The sequence below is a fragment of the Cotesia glomerata genome, linkage group LG4, assembly GCF_020080835.1.
Source record: "Cotesia glomerata isolate CgM1 linkage group LG4, MPM_Cglom_v2.3, whole genome shotgun sequence".
NCBI classification, from domain to species: Eukaryota; Metazoa; Arthropoda; class Insecta; order Hymenoptera; family Braconidae; genus Cotesia; species Cotesia glomerata.
In genome coordinates, this window is record NC_058161.1 from 20,315,285 (window position 1) to 20,330,394 (window position 15,110).

A 15,110-nucleotide genomic window follows, 5' to 3' on the forward strand; every position below is an offset into this window, starting at 1 on the left:
GTTTTTAATGAATCTCTCATGTAGTGAGCTTAATAAGACTTGTCCTTAGACACGTATAACGTTTCAAACTTCAATATTTTCCTTTTATAGTCAGCTATTGGATGGAATTCACGTTTATCAGTTTGTGGTTTTTCCATGTCATCAGACTGGAATAGCCTACTGTGTGGCTTAGTTACAGTCCTTATTATTCAAATTGTAATAATTATTTTACATAAGTAGCTTATCAAATGTGCATCAAGTTAGAAGGAAAATAGGCGATTTATGAGCAGAGGTTCAAAATAGCAACCTATATATTGATTTTAGGATACGGAAATTCAGTTTCTCTTCAAATAAAATTTCTATCACACAGTACGAACATTTATTTGTAATACACACACCGAAATAAAACAAATCACATTGATATATTTTTTATTTCAGACCGTACCAGGTAGTCGGTGAAAAACATGTGAAGTTTAATTACATATCAAAACATCTTACACACTTGGTGACACATATATCAACGTCTTAACTAGACTACTTACGCATTCAACGGCGACATACTGTCTGGTGCGTTAGTAACATTACCAATGTAATTTATTAACTCAAATGAAGATAAATACTTTTTCCGTCTTCAAGAGCTTCCGGTTTAGTATCGTAAATTTTACTGTATTTAACATCAAAGATGCCCTAATTTGCAAGTTTCCGAAAATCCGAGATGTTAAGACTAATTAAACTGAATTATAGGGTTATGACAGTTTAGGCGATAAAAAAAACATGATCTTGTTGTATATGGCGCAACTGAATTCGCTGACAAGTATTCATTCAGGTCAACTTTCATCAGATGGGTTCTAGAATTCACATCTTAACGTATGCATGTAAGGAAGCGCCAGGATATATTAAACATTGAACCACTTTCAGAACCATGTGAAACACTAATAAGATAATAAGTAAGTGTGATTTAAAGCCACATGCTGAATTTGTCATTTATCGACAAGTGTTAGAGAGGAGAGAAGAAAAAGAATTTTCGGCTGACACGAAAAATAACTTTGGCAACTACCATTCAGTTACCCGATAAAGGATGGCTTATCAACATTTTTTTGCACACTTAAAACGTAATGTAGCACTTCATAAATGAACGAGTACTGCTTGAAACTCATAACACCAGCATAACGTTGCTCGCGTACATTAAAAACCACTTTGGGTAGACAAATTTTGGAGGTTTTAATAAGTATCAATTTAATTATAGACGCATGAGAATAATATGATTTATAAACTGGAATTTTAGCGTTGAACAACAACGTACGCATTAAAATATTTCGAGAAATTGACAATGAAAAATCTAAAAGTGGATTTCAAAATCGAAATAGAAAATTTATTATTTAACTATACTTAACTTAATTATGTGCAAGTGGTGTAGTAAGTAAATGACAGTTTAGTTGTTTGAAAATTTGATAAAGGCAGTGGAAACATTATCTTCTTAACATAGACGCCAAGTAATTGGTAACACAAGACATAGTTATCTAAATGGATCGTAAGTCCGTAATTTTGCTGGCGAATTTTTTTAAGAACACTGGGCAGTGACAGGGTTCCAGTTTTGTCAAATTGCGCCGCACATATATCAAATACACAAAACACCGCAGAGCTACCAATACCGTCGAGGCATTGAACAATTATAGGAGCGATTTTCTTATCAGCCATTTGTCTCTCTAACTGAAGGCACATGTCTTTGATATTTCAATAAAAATCTATGAATGCATCTGGCTTGTGAGAAAAGTCATCCTCCGGCCAAGCGGTGTATTGATAATGCGATATTTTTTGCACCCGGCCAAACTTGTCGGTCAGACTTAACAAAGATAAATTAAAATGTGGCTTGATACTAATTTTCAGAATCTTAATTATAAACTTATCACTAACTTTCACACAGCCCTCCTTTGAGGACCAGTATTGGTAACACTTCTTATAACTTAATCGACTGATCAACACTATAATTTGGATTTTGTAATTCGACACCGCTTGCCAAAATTTGTCACAGTCATCTACTTGCAAACTTTTAATAAAAATGTACTTCCGCTGGAAATCATAACCATCGATGAAACTTGCGTCAAGGACCGTCCCATCATTCCTGAGCTTGATGCGACGGTTAAGATAGCGCGTAAGATGCATACCAAGTTCCTTTTTACACTGATTCTCATTCTGAGCTGACGCACTGTTTCCCTCTTTTTCGTGCTTAGGGACTATTGCGTAATATTCCTTAATGATCCTGGTTAGTGAATCAGGTTTGTTTATAAAGCTTAGAAAATCACTTGCATTGATATCTACAGCGGAGTTTATTGCCATTTTTCGTTGTGTTGTTTTCTATCGAGCTTAACTTAGTTCAACTATTGTTGATAACTTGAGGATAGAACTTTTCGAAATAATTTCCATTTCACGGTGTTGGAACTTATATATCCACCGCCGTGCCCATTATTAATCAATTACCTTAATCAAACCGTTCCCTTGCGATGCATTTATCAGATCGTAACGTGTTTTACAAAATCAATTAAGTCCAGTTAATACATATTCCATTAACTATTCTTCAGAACGCTTGAAGCGGAATTTAGAATCGATGTTAAAATATTGCACTAAAATTAGTATGCGCAACCCCTGTATTTATAAATATAGAGGGGGAAGTTTGTGATATGTGTAGGCAAATTAAAGGTTTGTTGGTGGAAAATTAGCTTATGCAAGAAAAACCCACGTGGTATCATTAGTTTACTGAAAAAATAAAATATTAACAATCTGGTGGTGTAAAGGTTAAATTTTCTGTCACGGCAAAGATTGTCACACTGTACTAAGGATAGTCACTAAAGTAAATTCATTTTTTTCAGCCAATAACGTATCTGAGCTTTTTATTTAGCATAACATTCCAAGTTATGTTATATCTAAAAAAAGTAATGTAAGTATTATTAAAATCAGTCTGTTTAGGGCATTAAAAATCCACTTAGTTCCCTTAGTTGCTTAAATTAACCCCACACGAGTGCGCGCACTTATCCTTAGTACGGGGAAAGTGTAAGCATTTAGAATCATTCGGATTAATCCGTTTTTTTTCTCCGAAGTGTTAAAGTTTTAGACTTTATTTATTAATTTAATTATTACCTAGATAAATACTCTTTCAGAGACATATTTTTATTTTTCTTCGATGCTTATCGTTTAATTTAGACACTAGTTTTAATGGTTAAGTGCTTACACTTGCCCCACATCACTCTATTATTGTATCCATTAACCATAAAACTGTGTTGTACTGTTTTATTATAAAATTCCAGAAGTTTTCAAAAGTATAATATTGTTACTTATTGAAACTGCATTATAATTTTGCCAAAAAATATTTTAGCGCACCATCAATAATTACAGTGTTTTGCGCTACGATAGTGATTTGCAAAATTACTGTAACATTTAACGATAAAATTTCACTGTCTGTCACAGAAATGTGGATCAGTTAGATTATTTCCTAAATAAACACTATCAGAAAAATATCTTTATTTTCCTTTCATGCTTGTTTAATTTTTACACTAGTTTTAATGCTTAAGTGCGCAAACTTGCCCTCCATGACTCTATAGGTAGTAGTAGGGACTCGGGAACGCCTACCGTCTTTTGTTAACTTGTATCGGTCAGACCGGAACCGATGCCACGTCACTAAAACGGCTATAACTCATGAAATAATAGGAATTTTGAAAAATCCTTTTCATGACATATTTTTGAATATCTAAACTTTGAAAATATGAAAAAAAAATTTTCGATTTTTTCAAAATTCTACCGTAGAATACTCCCTTAAATCATGTCAAAGGTCACAGTTTGTTTTTATATCTTCCAGCAGATAACAATAATAAGACACAGTGATATCCAATTATTTCGGCTATCTTCACTGAGTTAGTTTCACAATATTATTATTATCGACGCATGGTCAGGTTATCGGGGTGTTTTTGATAGCTGGAATGACATAAAAATAACTCCCGGCAATTCAGTAGCTCCTTTGAATTGATCTAGTAAACAGCTCCGGCATTGAGATAACTATTCCTCATAATTTTCCGTGCATTTGTGTTAGCTTGATGTGTTTATTTAGACGTTTAACTGAAAACAGTTTTTAGAATAAAAAATGAGCGAATATCAATACTTAACCTCGGAAATTCAAGTGCCAAAAGAATGGCCGGTGGAGAATGCACGACAATTATTTGAACATCTTGTTAAAAATGCGACCATACGTCATCAAAAAGGTCAGCAAGTAGTCATTACCGTAGAAAACGTATCGGCAGTAGTAACTAAATTTGAAAACAAGCCGGGATATATTTTAGAAAAAATAAAAGAAATGTAAGTGTCTTTTTTTTTTGTTCACTTATCAGATTTTACATTCTATTTTTCGTAACAATTAAACTTTATTTTTTAGAAAAGATGAAAGTACTTACAAAATTGATCTTATTATTCCGGCCAAAGTTGTAATGCAGCCGCTTAAACCTGACGAGATTCATCGAGGGGAAGAAGAGTCAATGTAAGTATTTAAATTTTTATTAATTAGTTTTATTATTTTTGGCTTGCAAAAATATAAGTTAGTTATTATGATTTATTTTTTATCTTTCAGACAATGTTTGCCGATGATTTTAAAATTTGATCCCTTTATTTCGAACATGCTTGCGTTGAATCCTAAATTTCACCAAGTTATGACGGTCGAACCAGACATGGAAAAGTAAGTATTTTATCTATACAAATTCCCTTACTTTTATTTATTTATTTATTTATTGCAGTCCCAACAACCTAATGGGAAATAACAGGGTCACTTTATAGTGTAATGATACAAAATTATAGTAAAGAGTTTACAATAAAAATGTTAATTAAAACTAGCGACATTGCAGTCACTATGTGACTGCCGTGACTTGTGAACTATAAATAAATAAAATTTTGTTTTATTAAATAATAACTTTTGTTAAATTGCACTGTACTCCTTTAACTATTGACATTTTTAAAGATATAAGCTCATCCCGATGTTACACTCATTAAAAGCTTTCATTTGAGTACCCACATGCATTTTTGATATATTTTTCATATATACATATATATAATATATATAAATATATGAATAATAGAGTAAAAGTGCTTTACAATTTTAAATTACTTTCACAGAATTTTAAAGCTTAAAGGCATCACAGGTCCCGAAAGATACAATTATGAATTTCAAACAACGTACACATTTCGAAAGAACAAGTTTCTTGACGATAACGTGTAAGTATAAACATTAAGTTAGATAACGTTCGAAACTAAGCAATATTTCAAGATATAAATGTTGCAATATTGTTTTTTTGGAGGAGTTATTTTTTTTAATAAAAAGCACGTTTTAATACTACCTTTAAATTTTCAGACCTGAAATCGAACCGACTCCGTCTACGTCAGCAGGACCGTCTACGTCAGCAGGTCCTTCGACGTCTCAGGAGCAGATTACAGACGATGAATGGAATATTATAACTTTTGATAAACTGTCACCGCACAAGTACCCGAGTAAAGAAAATTATACATAATTATATATGAAAAATGGCCCTATATAATTATATAGAATTAAATATAATTATATAGAATTATATATAATAATTTCTATAAAAACAAAAAAAAATTCGGCGTGCGCGGGGATCGAGCCGGGGACCTGACGCTTGAAAGGCTGACGCGCTACCTCGATACCTTCGAGACTTACTTGTAGAGAACAGTTTGAAATAACTATAAGTAATGCAAATCGTATACATAATCAATTTTTATAAGTTAACTTAATCAATACAGTTCCTATTATTTCATCCACAAAAAATACTATAGATTAATAAATTATTAATCATTAGAGTAGCAGACTCTGAGATAAAAAAAAATTATATACAATTTTATATGATTCATATATAATTATATATGATTTCCGTATAGTTGCACTGATAGAAGGATTTGTTTATATTTAATAAGCTTTATTAAATGTTAATAAATGATTTATGAGCTGTAATAGAATTCGTTATATTACAATAAACGTTATTATAATGTAATATAATTAATGCAAATGATTTATAAAGATGATTTTTGTTTATAAGCAATCTTCATATCATATGACATTGCAAGTGAAACAAATTCACTCAAAAAAATATTTATTAACTTTTAATAAATATTTGTTAACTATTAATAAATACTTATTAACTATTAATAAATGTACTTTCCTTCCAAATGAATATTTGTTGAATTTTAAAAAAACTTTATCAAAATCTAATAAATTAAATAATTATCTTCAAACAAATTAAATTTTTAATAGTTAATAAATCCTTTTATCAGTTTATATACGAAATATATATAATTTTATATAATCATATATAATTTCATGTAATTGTATATAATAATGTTTGTAACTTTTGTACAATTCTATAGAATTATATAAAATTATATATGATTATATCTAATTATATGAAATTATATATGATTATATATAATTATTGAAAAAATGTTACATCTAATTATATATGATTATATATATCTATTGAAAAAATGTTGCATCTAATTATATATTATTATATATAATCATATATAATTATATGTAATTGTAAATAATTATTAAAAATGCTGCATCTAATTATATATTATTATATATAATCATATATAATTATATGCAATTATATATAATTATATGTAATTGTATATGATTATATATAATTATTAAAAAAATACTGCATCCAATTATATATTATTATATATAATTACATATAATCATATATAATTATTAGACTGTGCCAAATAAATCGAAGATTTTTTTTTTCGGTCCCATATCAAAATTTTGTTTAGAGTTACGAAAAAAAAATTGTGTCAAAATTTGAGCGCTTTATCTTCATTTTTCAATTAGCGCTTGCAAAAAGAAGAATTTTCGCCAAAAAAATTTTTCTTTTACTTATTTTTTGATTATAGAAAATTCAATATACCAAATATGAAAAAACTCTTGGTATGGTTTTGTAGGAAATTAAATTCTCTACGAAGATGATTTTTTGTCGAATTTAAATAATCAACAGCTTCTTTTTAATAGCTAATTTAATTAAAATTTGTTCGATAATTTTTGTTTTCAATTATCGATGGACACGTATAAAACTACTTCTTAACGAAAAAAACTGACTTGTAAAATTTTTTTAGGAATATTTATGATCTAAAAAAATAGTTTTTATGCTTTAATTGATTATAATATAGTACAATAGAAGTTGAAAATAATTTTATTAACAAAAATAATGAAGACAAAAAATTAATTTTTTCGTAATTTTTTGTTCATAAGTCTCATTGACTTAAAGATTATTCATGCTTCAAAATTAATAAAATATATCTTTTTCTGTCATTTTTATTCGTCAACGGATTCTTATGTAGCGCTCGTAACTCAAAACGGTAGTTGTAGTCTAGCCAACAAGTGCCTTTTTGGTTAACTTTTTTCAGCAGTCTCCGAAAATTATTATTGAGCTGTCATTCGATTCGGAATGGCATCTAGATGATTTTTTAAAAAAAATGAAGTTCCGCTTGTAAAAATTGCAAAAGTTATCAACAATTAACTGAAAAAAAGGGGATTTAGTTTTTTGATAATATCTCAAAAACTAATGAAGATTTATTAAATTTAAAAAAAGATTCAAAAATAGGAGGAAATTTCCCAAAAAAAAGTCTCGATCAATTAAAGCATAAAAACTATTTTTTTAGATCATAAATATTCCTAAAAAAATTGTATAAGTCAGTTCTTTTCGTTAAGAAGTAGTTTTATACGTGTCCATCGATAATTGAAAACAAAAATTATTGAACAAATTTTAATTAAATTAGCTATTAAAAAGAAGCTGTTAATTCTTTAAATTCGACAAAAAATCATCTTTGTAGAGAATTTAATTTCCTGCAAAACCATACCAAGGGTTTTTTCATATTTGGTATATTGGATTTTCTATAATCAAAAAATAAGTGAAAAAAAACTTTTTTTGGCGGAAATTCTTCTTTTTGCGAGCGCTAATTGAAAAATGAAGATAAAGCGCTCAAATTTTGACACAATTTTTTTTAACTCTAAACGAAATTTTGATATGGGACCAAAAAAAAAATTCTTCGATTTATTTGGCACAGTCTAATAATTATATGGACGTAATATATAATTATATATAAATAATATATAATAACATATAAGTATATATAAATTTTTTTACCCGGGTAAGTTGTTATACACTGAGAGAAAAGTGCATAAGTTTAATTATAACGTCACAAGTATAAAAACAGTTTTGGAAACTGTATTTAAGGAAGTTCGAGCGTAACTAATGAGTCAAAATAATGTTAAAATTTTTTTTTTTTAATTTTAGTCTTCCCAATACTCGTGAAAATTATTTATTTTAATTTAAAATAATTTAAACAATTTAATAATTGATGATTTTTACTTATTTAATAAAGTAAAGTAATAAAATGACTTTGGTATTTATTACTTGCCGGAATAAATAAACAGATTTGGCAATAGCAAGCTTGATTATACCCATAACCTGAGACGTGGATGAGTGTGTAAGTTAAACATTTCTCTCTCTGTAACTATATTTCTATCCTTTTGTTTTTTCTCAGCTGTTGACACGATGTTGTCAAATCTTTATTCGAATAAATGGCTGACGATAAACCAGTTACAAACATAAAATTTAACTTGAAATATTTCACAAATTATATCGGTAATGTGTTATTATTAAATTGTTTTTATATTTTGCAATAATCTAAGTTTCTTGTGTATAGTTTTTTATCCGTTAAAGTTGGGAGGTTAATATTGAAAAAAATAATTAAAGTCTCGACCAAACGTTTGTCTGCCATAAGAGCCCGTGTATAAGGAGATAAAATATGTGATTTTTAAAATTTAATATCCAAATAACTAAAACGGTGAATTTTTTTTAAATTTTGGGATTAGATAAATTACGTATTAATTTATACGTATACTTAACTTCAAAGCTCAAAGTTAGAAATTATTTTTTACATTAGATTCAATTGATCCTCCTTAAGCTACTATTGATAAATAGTTATATCATCTCTATTTTAATAAATATATTTCTGTTATCCTGTTAAACAAAAAATTATTAGACTGAAAGGTTGTTACGAACAATGTCTCAGATAGCTTCGCTGATAGAGTCCTTGGTGCGTAACCAAAAGATCCCGGTTCGATTCCCGGCTGGGGCTGTCCGAATTGTTTTTTCTATCGGATTTAAACAACGGTAGTTACTTTTAATACATTGTTTTTACTTCTTTGAAAAAATGATGTTGTTATATCCTAATTATTGTAATGCACTTTCATTACAGACGATTCCAGTGCAGCTGCAAGCCCTTGGATTTGATATTCAGTAACTATCGTTTTTATTATATTGTTGATCTATTTATGCGTAATCTTAACCATAAACTATGAAATATTTTGAATTAGTCTTAATAAAACCGGCAATGATAATTAATTTTGTGTTATTTAGTTCACAACATACATTTTATACAACCATAGACACTAAATTTGTCCTCACAAGTATCATAAAACTACTCTTCATTATTAAGTCAATATATTATCATTCCTTTGTCATATCGCAGCCCGCGGAAACTCCAGATAGGTATTGCTAAATTGGAATGAAGCCAATTAATGGGTTCAGCCAGTCATCGGATTTCCCCATATTTATCAGTCGATGTTTATTTTCAATGTAGCATAACAACTGTCGAACATTATCCTTCCACGTAAATAGAAGGTATTACATCATGTACCTATTTCACTTACAAGTAGGCAACAACGTTATTCTGCTTCAGCATATAAATAACAAAAGAACCACGTGGAAAGATTGCATGATGAAATCGTATTAAAGCAGTGTGTTTTATCGAGTGAGTTGCCTTTCATCTAGATATTTTTGGCTGAGCCCCATTTCCCCTAACATATACATATGAATAGCTTGATAGCAGAAACTATAGTCATCTGCGTTATAATTCAAGCAGTTGTGCTGCCACTGTCTTATTTTCTGAAAAGCGTTTGCCACTAAAAGCGCACCTGTGTATTTGAATTTGGTAACATAAATATCGAGGATACCGCCGAAAAGCTGCTACCATCGTTGCAATGAACGAGAACAGCTCCGGGCTTCCATTCAGCTGATTGTTTCTTCTTAGAAATAGTGTACGTGTCGTTCAGACTGCACACAAAGGACAAAAATATAAACGGATCATCTGGATTGTTATCAGTTGGCAAAGCAGTGTAATGATCTCACCAAATCTCACGCTCGTGGTTCTTTTGGTCAGACAAGAGTAACAATGTTGAAATGAAACGGGGTCTCTTGATGACTTGTTTAACCGATAGAAAAGACATTTAATAAAAATTTATAAGAGGAGTTGCGCCTTCGGGCTTGATCGCTCCAACTCGTGAAAAATCGTGTCACACCATGGCTGTCGCTCATGCGCGCCTTGGTTAGCGGGAGAGAAGCCGGCTCACGTGGTCGGCGGCAAGCAGTTGTGCTTGGACGCTTGTACTAGTACGACTACTCTGTGTCAATCGATTTCTGATTTATCACTTATACTACGCATTTACTTGAACACTTAAAATATTCATTAAATACTATTAATTTCATTAACTTTAATTACAAATTAAATTCTCAAATCACTAAAAATCATTAGTAACTGTTCAGTGAATTAAATTAATTAAAATTAATAAGTGACGCCACGCGGTCATTACGCGCCATTTCAACAAAGGATTGCATCAGCCACGCGGCTTTAGTCAATCCATAGTTAACACGCAATATTTGTAATAAATTATATTAAATTAATTGCTAAATATTTAATCATCATTATATCAAATCAAATTTTATTAACTATTCGATTCTGATATCGAATTATCTAATTAGTTCCTACACTAATAATTCTAATCAATCAATCAGTCTCTGCACTGACATTTTACGTCAATTAATTAGTATTTCACTATTAATTGAATTTAGTTAGCTTAAAAGCTAGCGTAAATTCATTAATTCTGAATTAATACCATTTGCTTTTCTAAAGCGGTTGAGCTCACCTCGTTTGTGTTGTTTGCGACGGCAATTTACACATATTTTTTCATTCGCATTACACGCTTTGCGTTCTTACTTGTACATTTTTTCATTCGAGGAGGTTTTTTCTCAGCCCAACTGAGTTTTCCTCCTCTGGGGATAAATAAATCTTCATTTTATTCCCCAACAAATCGACGTATATTTTATTTAATATCCTAATCCCAAATTAATCATAATTTTTAAAAATAATTACGGAAACTATCCTAAGTGGATAGTTTTCGACAAAACATGACTATCAGAGTCTTAATTCTAAAACCTCCACACTCTATCTCACTTTCTTCTCTGGAACTCCAATACTGACAGCTTTTTTCCTCTCTTTTTTGAGATATCTTCACGATGGTATTAACTTCACGGCACCAAGCTAATTCCCAAAATTTATCGTAGTTTTCTGCTTTTGGGTCGCTTATACAAATATACTTTTGCTGTCCGTCGTACGCGTCATAGACGTCTATAAAATCGGCTCTGGGGTACCTTTTCATGCAACAGAGAAATCGGTGTAACAGCTGTCGGCGCCCTTTGTTGTCAAGCTCACCATCTGACACCTCGCAAATTTTCCGGTTCTGTTCAATGAGGTAGTATTCTAGACGGATAAGGTCTAACGAGTCTACATTGTCCATAAAAAGTAAGAAGTCAATGACAGATAGCTCTTCGAATGTGGTACTCATTTGCGCTTACTTATAGTCAACCCAAAACTAATATTGCACTTGTCTTTTACTTTTATTTTAAAAGCACCAATGGATCTTCACTTAAAGGTAGCTCGTATTATACTAGTACTTTTTTGGTCTGAATCATAGAATATAAAGGTAAACGTCAATAATTAATTAAGTAAACAAAAAGTTAATAGTCACATGCTGCGCATACCCTTCATAGTACAGAGGTGAATGCCTAAAGCTTGCGATAAATTTATGAACATAATTTATGACTATAAGAATATAAAATATCTCATAGCTAAACCATAAACTATACGATACTTAGAGAATATAAATTTAATATACATAATTAAATAGTTTTAAATACACCAGAGACTAAAGTTTTGAAAATATACTCTCCTTGTGCGGATCTCAAATTTTTAGTTTAATGATATTGACTTTTAGTACCTTAGAGAAGCTTTTTACGAGCGCTCGTAAATACCGAGCACGCCATTTATTTTAATGTAGAAAAAATCATAAAAACTTTTATTACATTTCTCAAGGCTAATTTCAACTGAAAATATCAAAACACGGAGAAATTATAGTTGATGGGTTAGAAAAATGATAGCAAATCGAATGTTATTAAATTCATCAGCGAAAGTGGACCATTGAATAGAAGCTTGATAAAAAAAAGCTTCGTTTTTTTTTAACGGATACGATATAAATATCGTAGTGTCAACCGATGAACGCTTGCGTGATGTTAAACATTATTTACCTTCATTTATTGGCGCTAATAAGCTAATAAGCATTAGGATCACGTCAGCGTTTAATTAGACTAGAACTTTAAAAATTATTCGCATGTTTTTGTTGGTACAAATTTGATGGACGAGCCTAGAAAATAAAAAGAACATTAAAAAGTGTAGAACAATAAAAAACAAACGGTTCAATTTTTAATTATAGCTATTACTAACACCCTGTGCCGTTTAAATTAAAAAGTTAACGATTAATTTTATTATCTATTTGAATGAAATTGTCAGGAGTGTGTAAATACACAAACATTTTTGAAACAAAATATTATTGCTCCATATTCAATTGGGTAAAACCTGGAGTTCAATGTCAACAATACTAATCAATCTTCAAGTAGGAATGTTGCCTATCAAAACATTATAGAGTTCTGAAAGGAATCCATTGATAGATAAAAATTTATAAGCAGCAATACAAGCGTTGTAATAAAACCAGTTCAACCTATTAATTATTTTTATGACTTTCATTAGCGGAGAACTGACCACTGTTTTCCTGTTTTTTAAACGCTTATCGAATTGGTGAATTCCAATCCATATACCATTGTTGTTATGAGCCACAAATAAAACTTGGGTATTTACCAATTTTACTGATAGCAAGTTTAAAACCGATTGCGGTTTAAATAATAACAATATTTCCTAGCAAATTTAAAACAATTTCCGCGAGCTATATTAACGTTTGATTAATCACCCTCATAAATAGATAATTTGATTTTCATCTGTTGCCATACAGAAGAGATCTGTTCAACATTTTGATTCTAAACTAAGAAAGCTGTATACTATACACTTCGTGTGTACCTTACTCACTAACTATACCTCAGGAGTAAACAATATGTTCACCATGTACATTCACCTTTATCAGGACTACATAATAAAGGTTAGGGCCGTATCATAGGAGTCAACGACGTTACCTACGTAACGAATACACATAAACTGGAGTTTATTACTCAGCGTGCTCTCTATATTGAACTATTTATGACGCCATTGATGACGCGGACTGGCCTTGACATGAATTTCGTCCTGACGTCATCTAATCTACAGCTGAATATTTTCTAAGTCTAAAAATTTCAAGATAGCGTCCATTACTGTTGGGGTAATGCGATTTCCTATACAAAATGTACTGAGCGTCGACCAGGGATCTGTTCAATGTCGAAATTTAAGAATTTAAATCCAAAAAAAAAATAGAAAAATTTGAAAAATTATTTTCTACAAGCGAAACTGGCTGTTATGTTAAATCTTGATCTGTATAATGCAGAAGCTTCTCAAATGTCTCTTTTCAACAGCACTTAGGTCATGTAGATGTAACCTTCTGTCACTGTTTGGATCTGCCGAGTCCGGATCACGAATAGGGTCAATTCTCATCATAATTACCACTTGTCAAAGTTGTAATCATAAAATATGTCAACAATGTTCGATACCAATAAACAAATATAAATAATGCTGTGAAACAGGAAAGAATAGGAGTTACGGTAATTATTACGTGAAGCGTTCAACATTCACGTAACAGGATATTGGTAGGAAAGGATTGAGAAAGGAATGTGGAGAGGATCATCTTAATGTGAGTTTATAGAATATGCGAGAAAAAAAAATTATTAGAATGCTCGGACTGGGATTCGAACCCAGAACCTTCCGAAGACATGTCGGCTACTCTACCATTTCAGCTATCCGGTCCATACTAAATTTCCTTTCGCTTATTCTATATACATTAAGCCACACCGTCCATGTTACGGTAAGCATTTTTACAAGCTTTTATACATATCGATACCCAGGACTCGTGCTTTCGAAAAGTCCTTTCGACGTATCTCTAAAGGGGCGTGGAGCCATTGTAAAGAAAAACTTTTAGCTTCGATGCACAGAGAAGACTGAATAGACTCAGCAACAAGTCCAGTTGATTTCCTATATATAATTTCTCTTATCATCAATTATCGCAGTATTTCGTTAACTGTCAATGCCTTTGGACCACAATGGAGATAAACCTTAGTCACAATATGTTTACTGTTAACACATTACTAGATTAAAGGGAGTATTCTACTGTAGAGGCATGAATTTCGCCCGGTTTTAGAAGCGCTGTACGAAGGAAACAAAAAATATTTTTATAATCAATTTTTTATCATTTGTTTATTGATGTTTTATTATTACATAAAAAAATTATTAAAAAAAAAAAATTGAAATTGACAAAGTTATGAGCAGTCAAAGTGGGGGATCAAAAAAAAAGAGGGTGTCCTGGCGTGCATTATTCCAACCCTCCTGCTGATCTGAAACATAAAAAACAGACGGATTCTTAATTATTATAGATGCCGCTATCGTATAACCCTTGGATAAGTTAAAAAAAAATGGCGGCAGTTTGAAAAAAAAAAATTTTTTTTTCATATTTTTTTAACAATTCCGAATTTTTTAAAAATACTAAATGAGAAGTTATAGTTTTGGGCAGGGTTCACGAGATGAAGCGACGTATAGAGAACATCCTCTTCAAATTTGAAGTAAATCAGTTCATTAGAACTCGAGATATCCTTACCTCGAAAAAAGTAGTTCCGAGAAAAACGCGTTCAAAGTTTTGAGACAAGTTTTCGACAATTTTACTTGTAGAATGGTACAGAATACTTACATATTTTTAATCGGCGATTCCT

The 15,110-nt window shown here is 30.7% G+C and overlaps 1 pseudogene; it reads right to left on the bottom strand.

The window, feature by feature from the left end:
* Positions 1–1,229: 1,229 nt before the first annotated feature.
* On the bottom strand, positions 1,230–2,335 carry LOC123263843 (annotated as a pseudogene).
* Between the last annotated feature and the right edge of the window lie 12,775 nt (positions 2,336–15,110).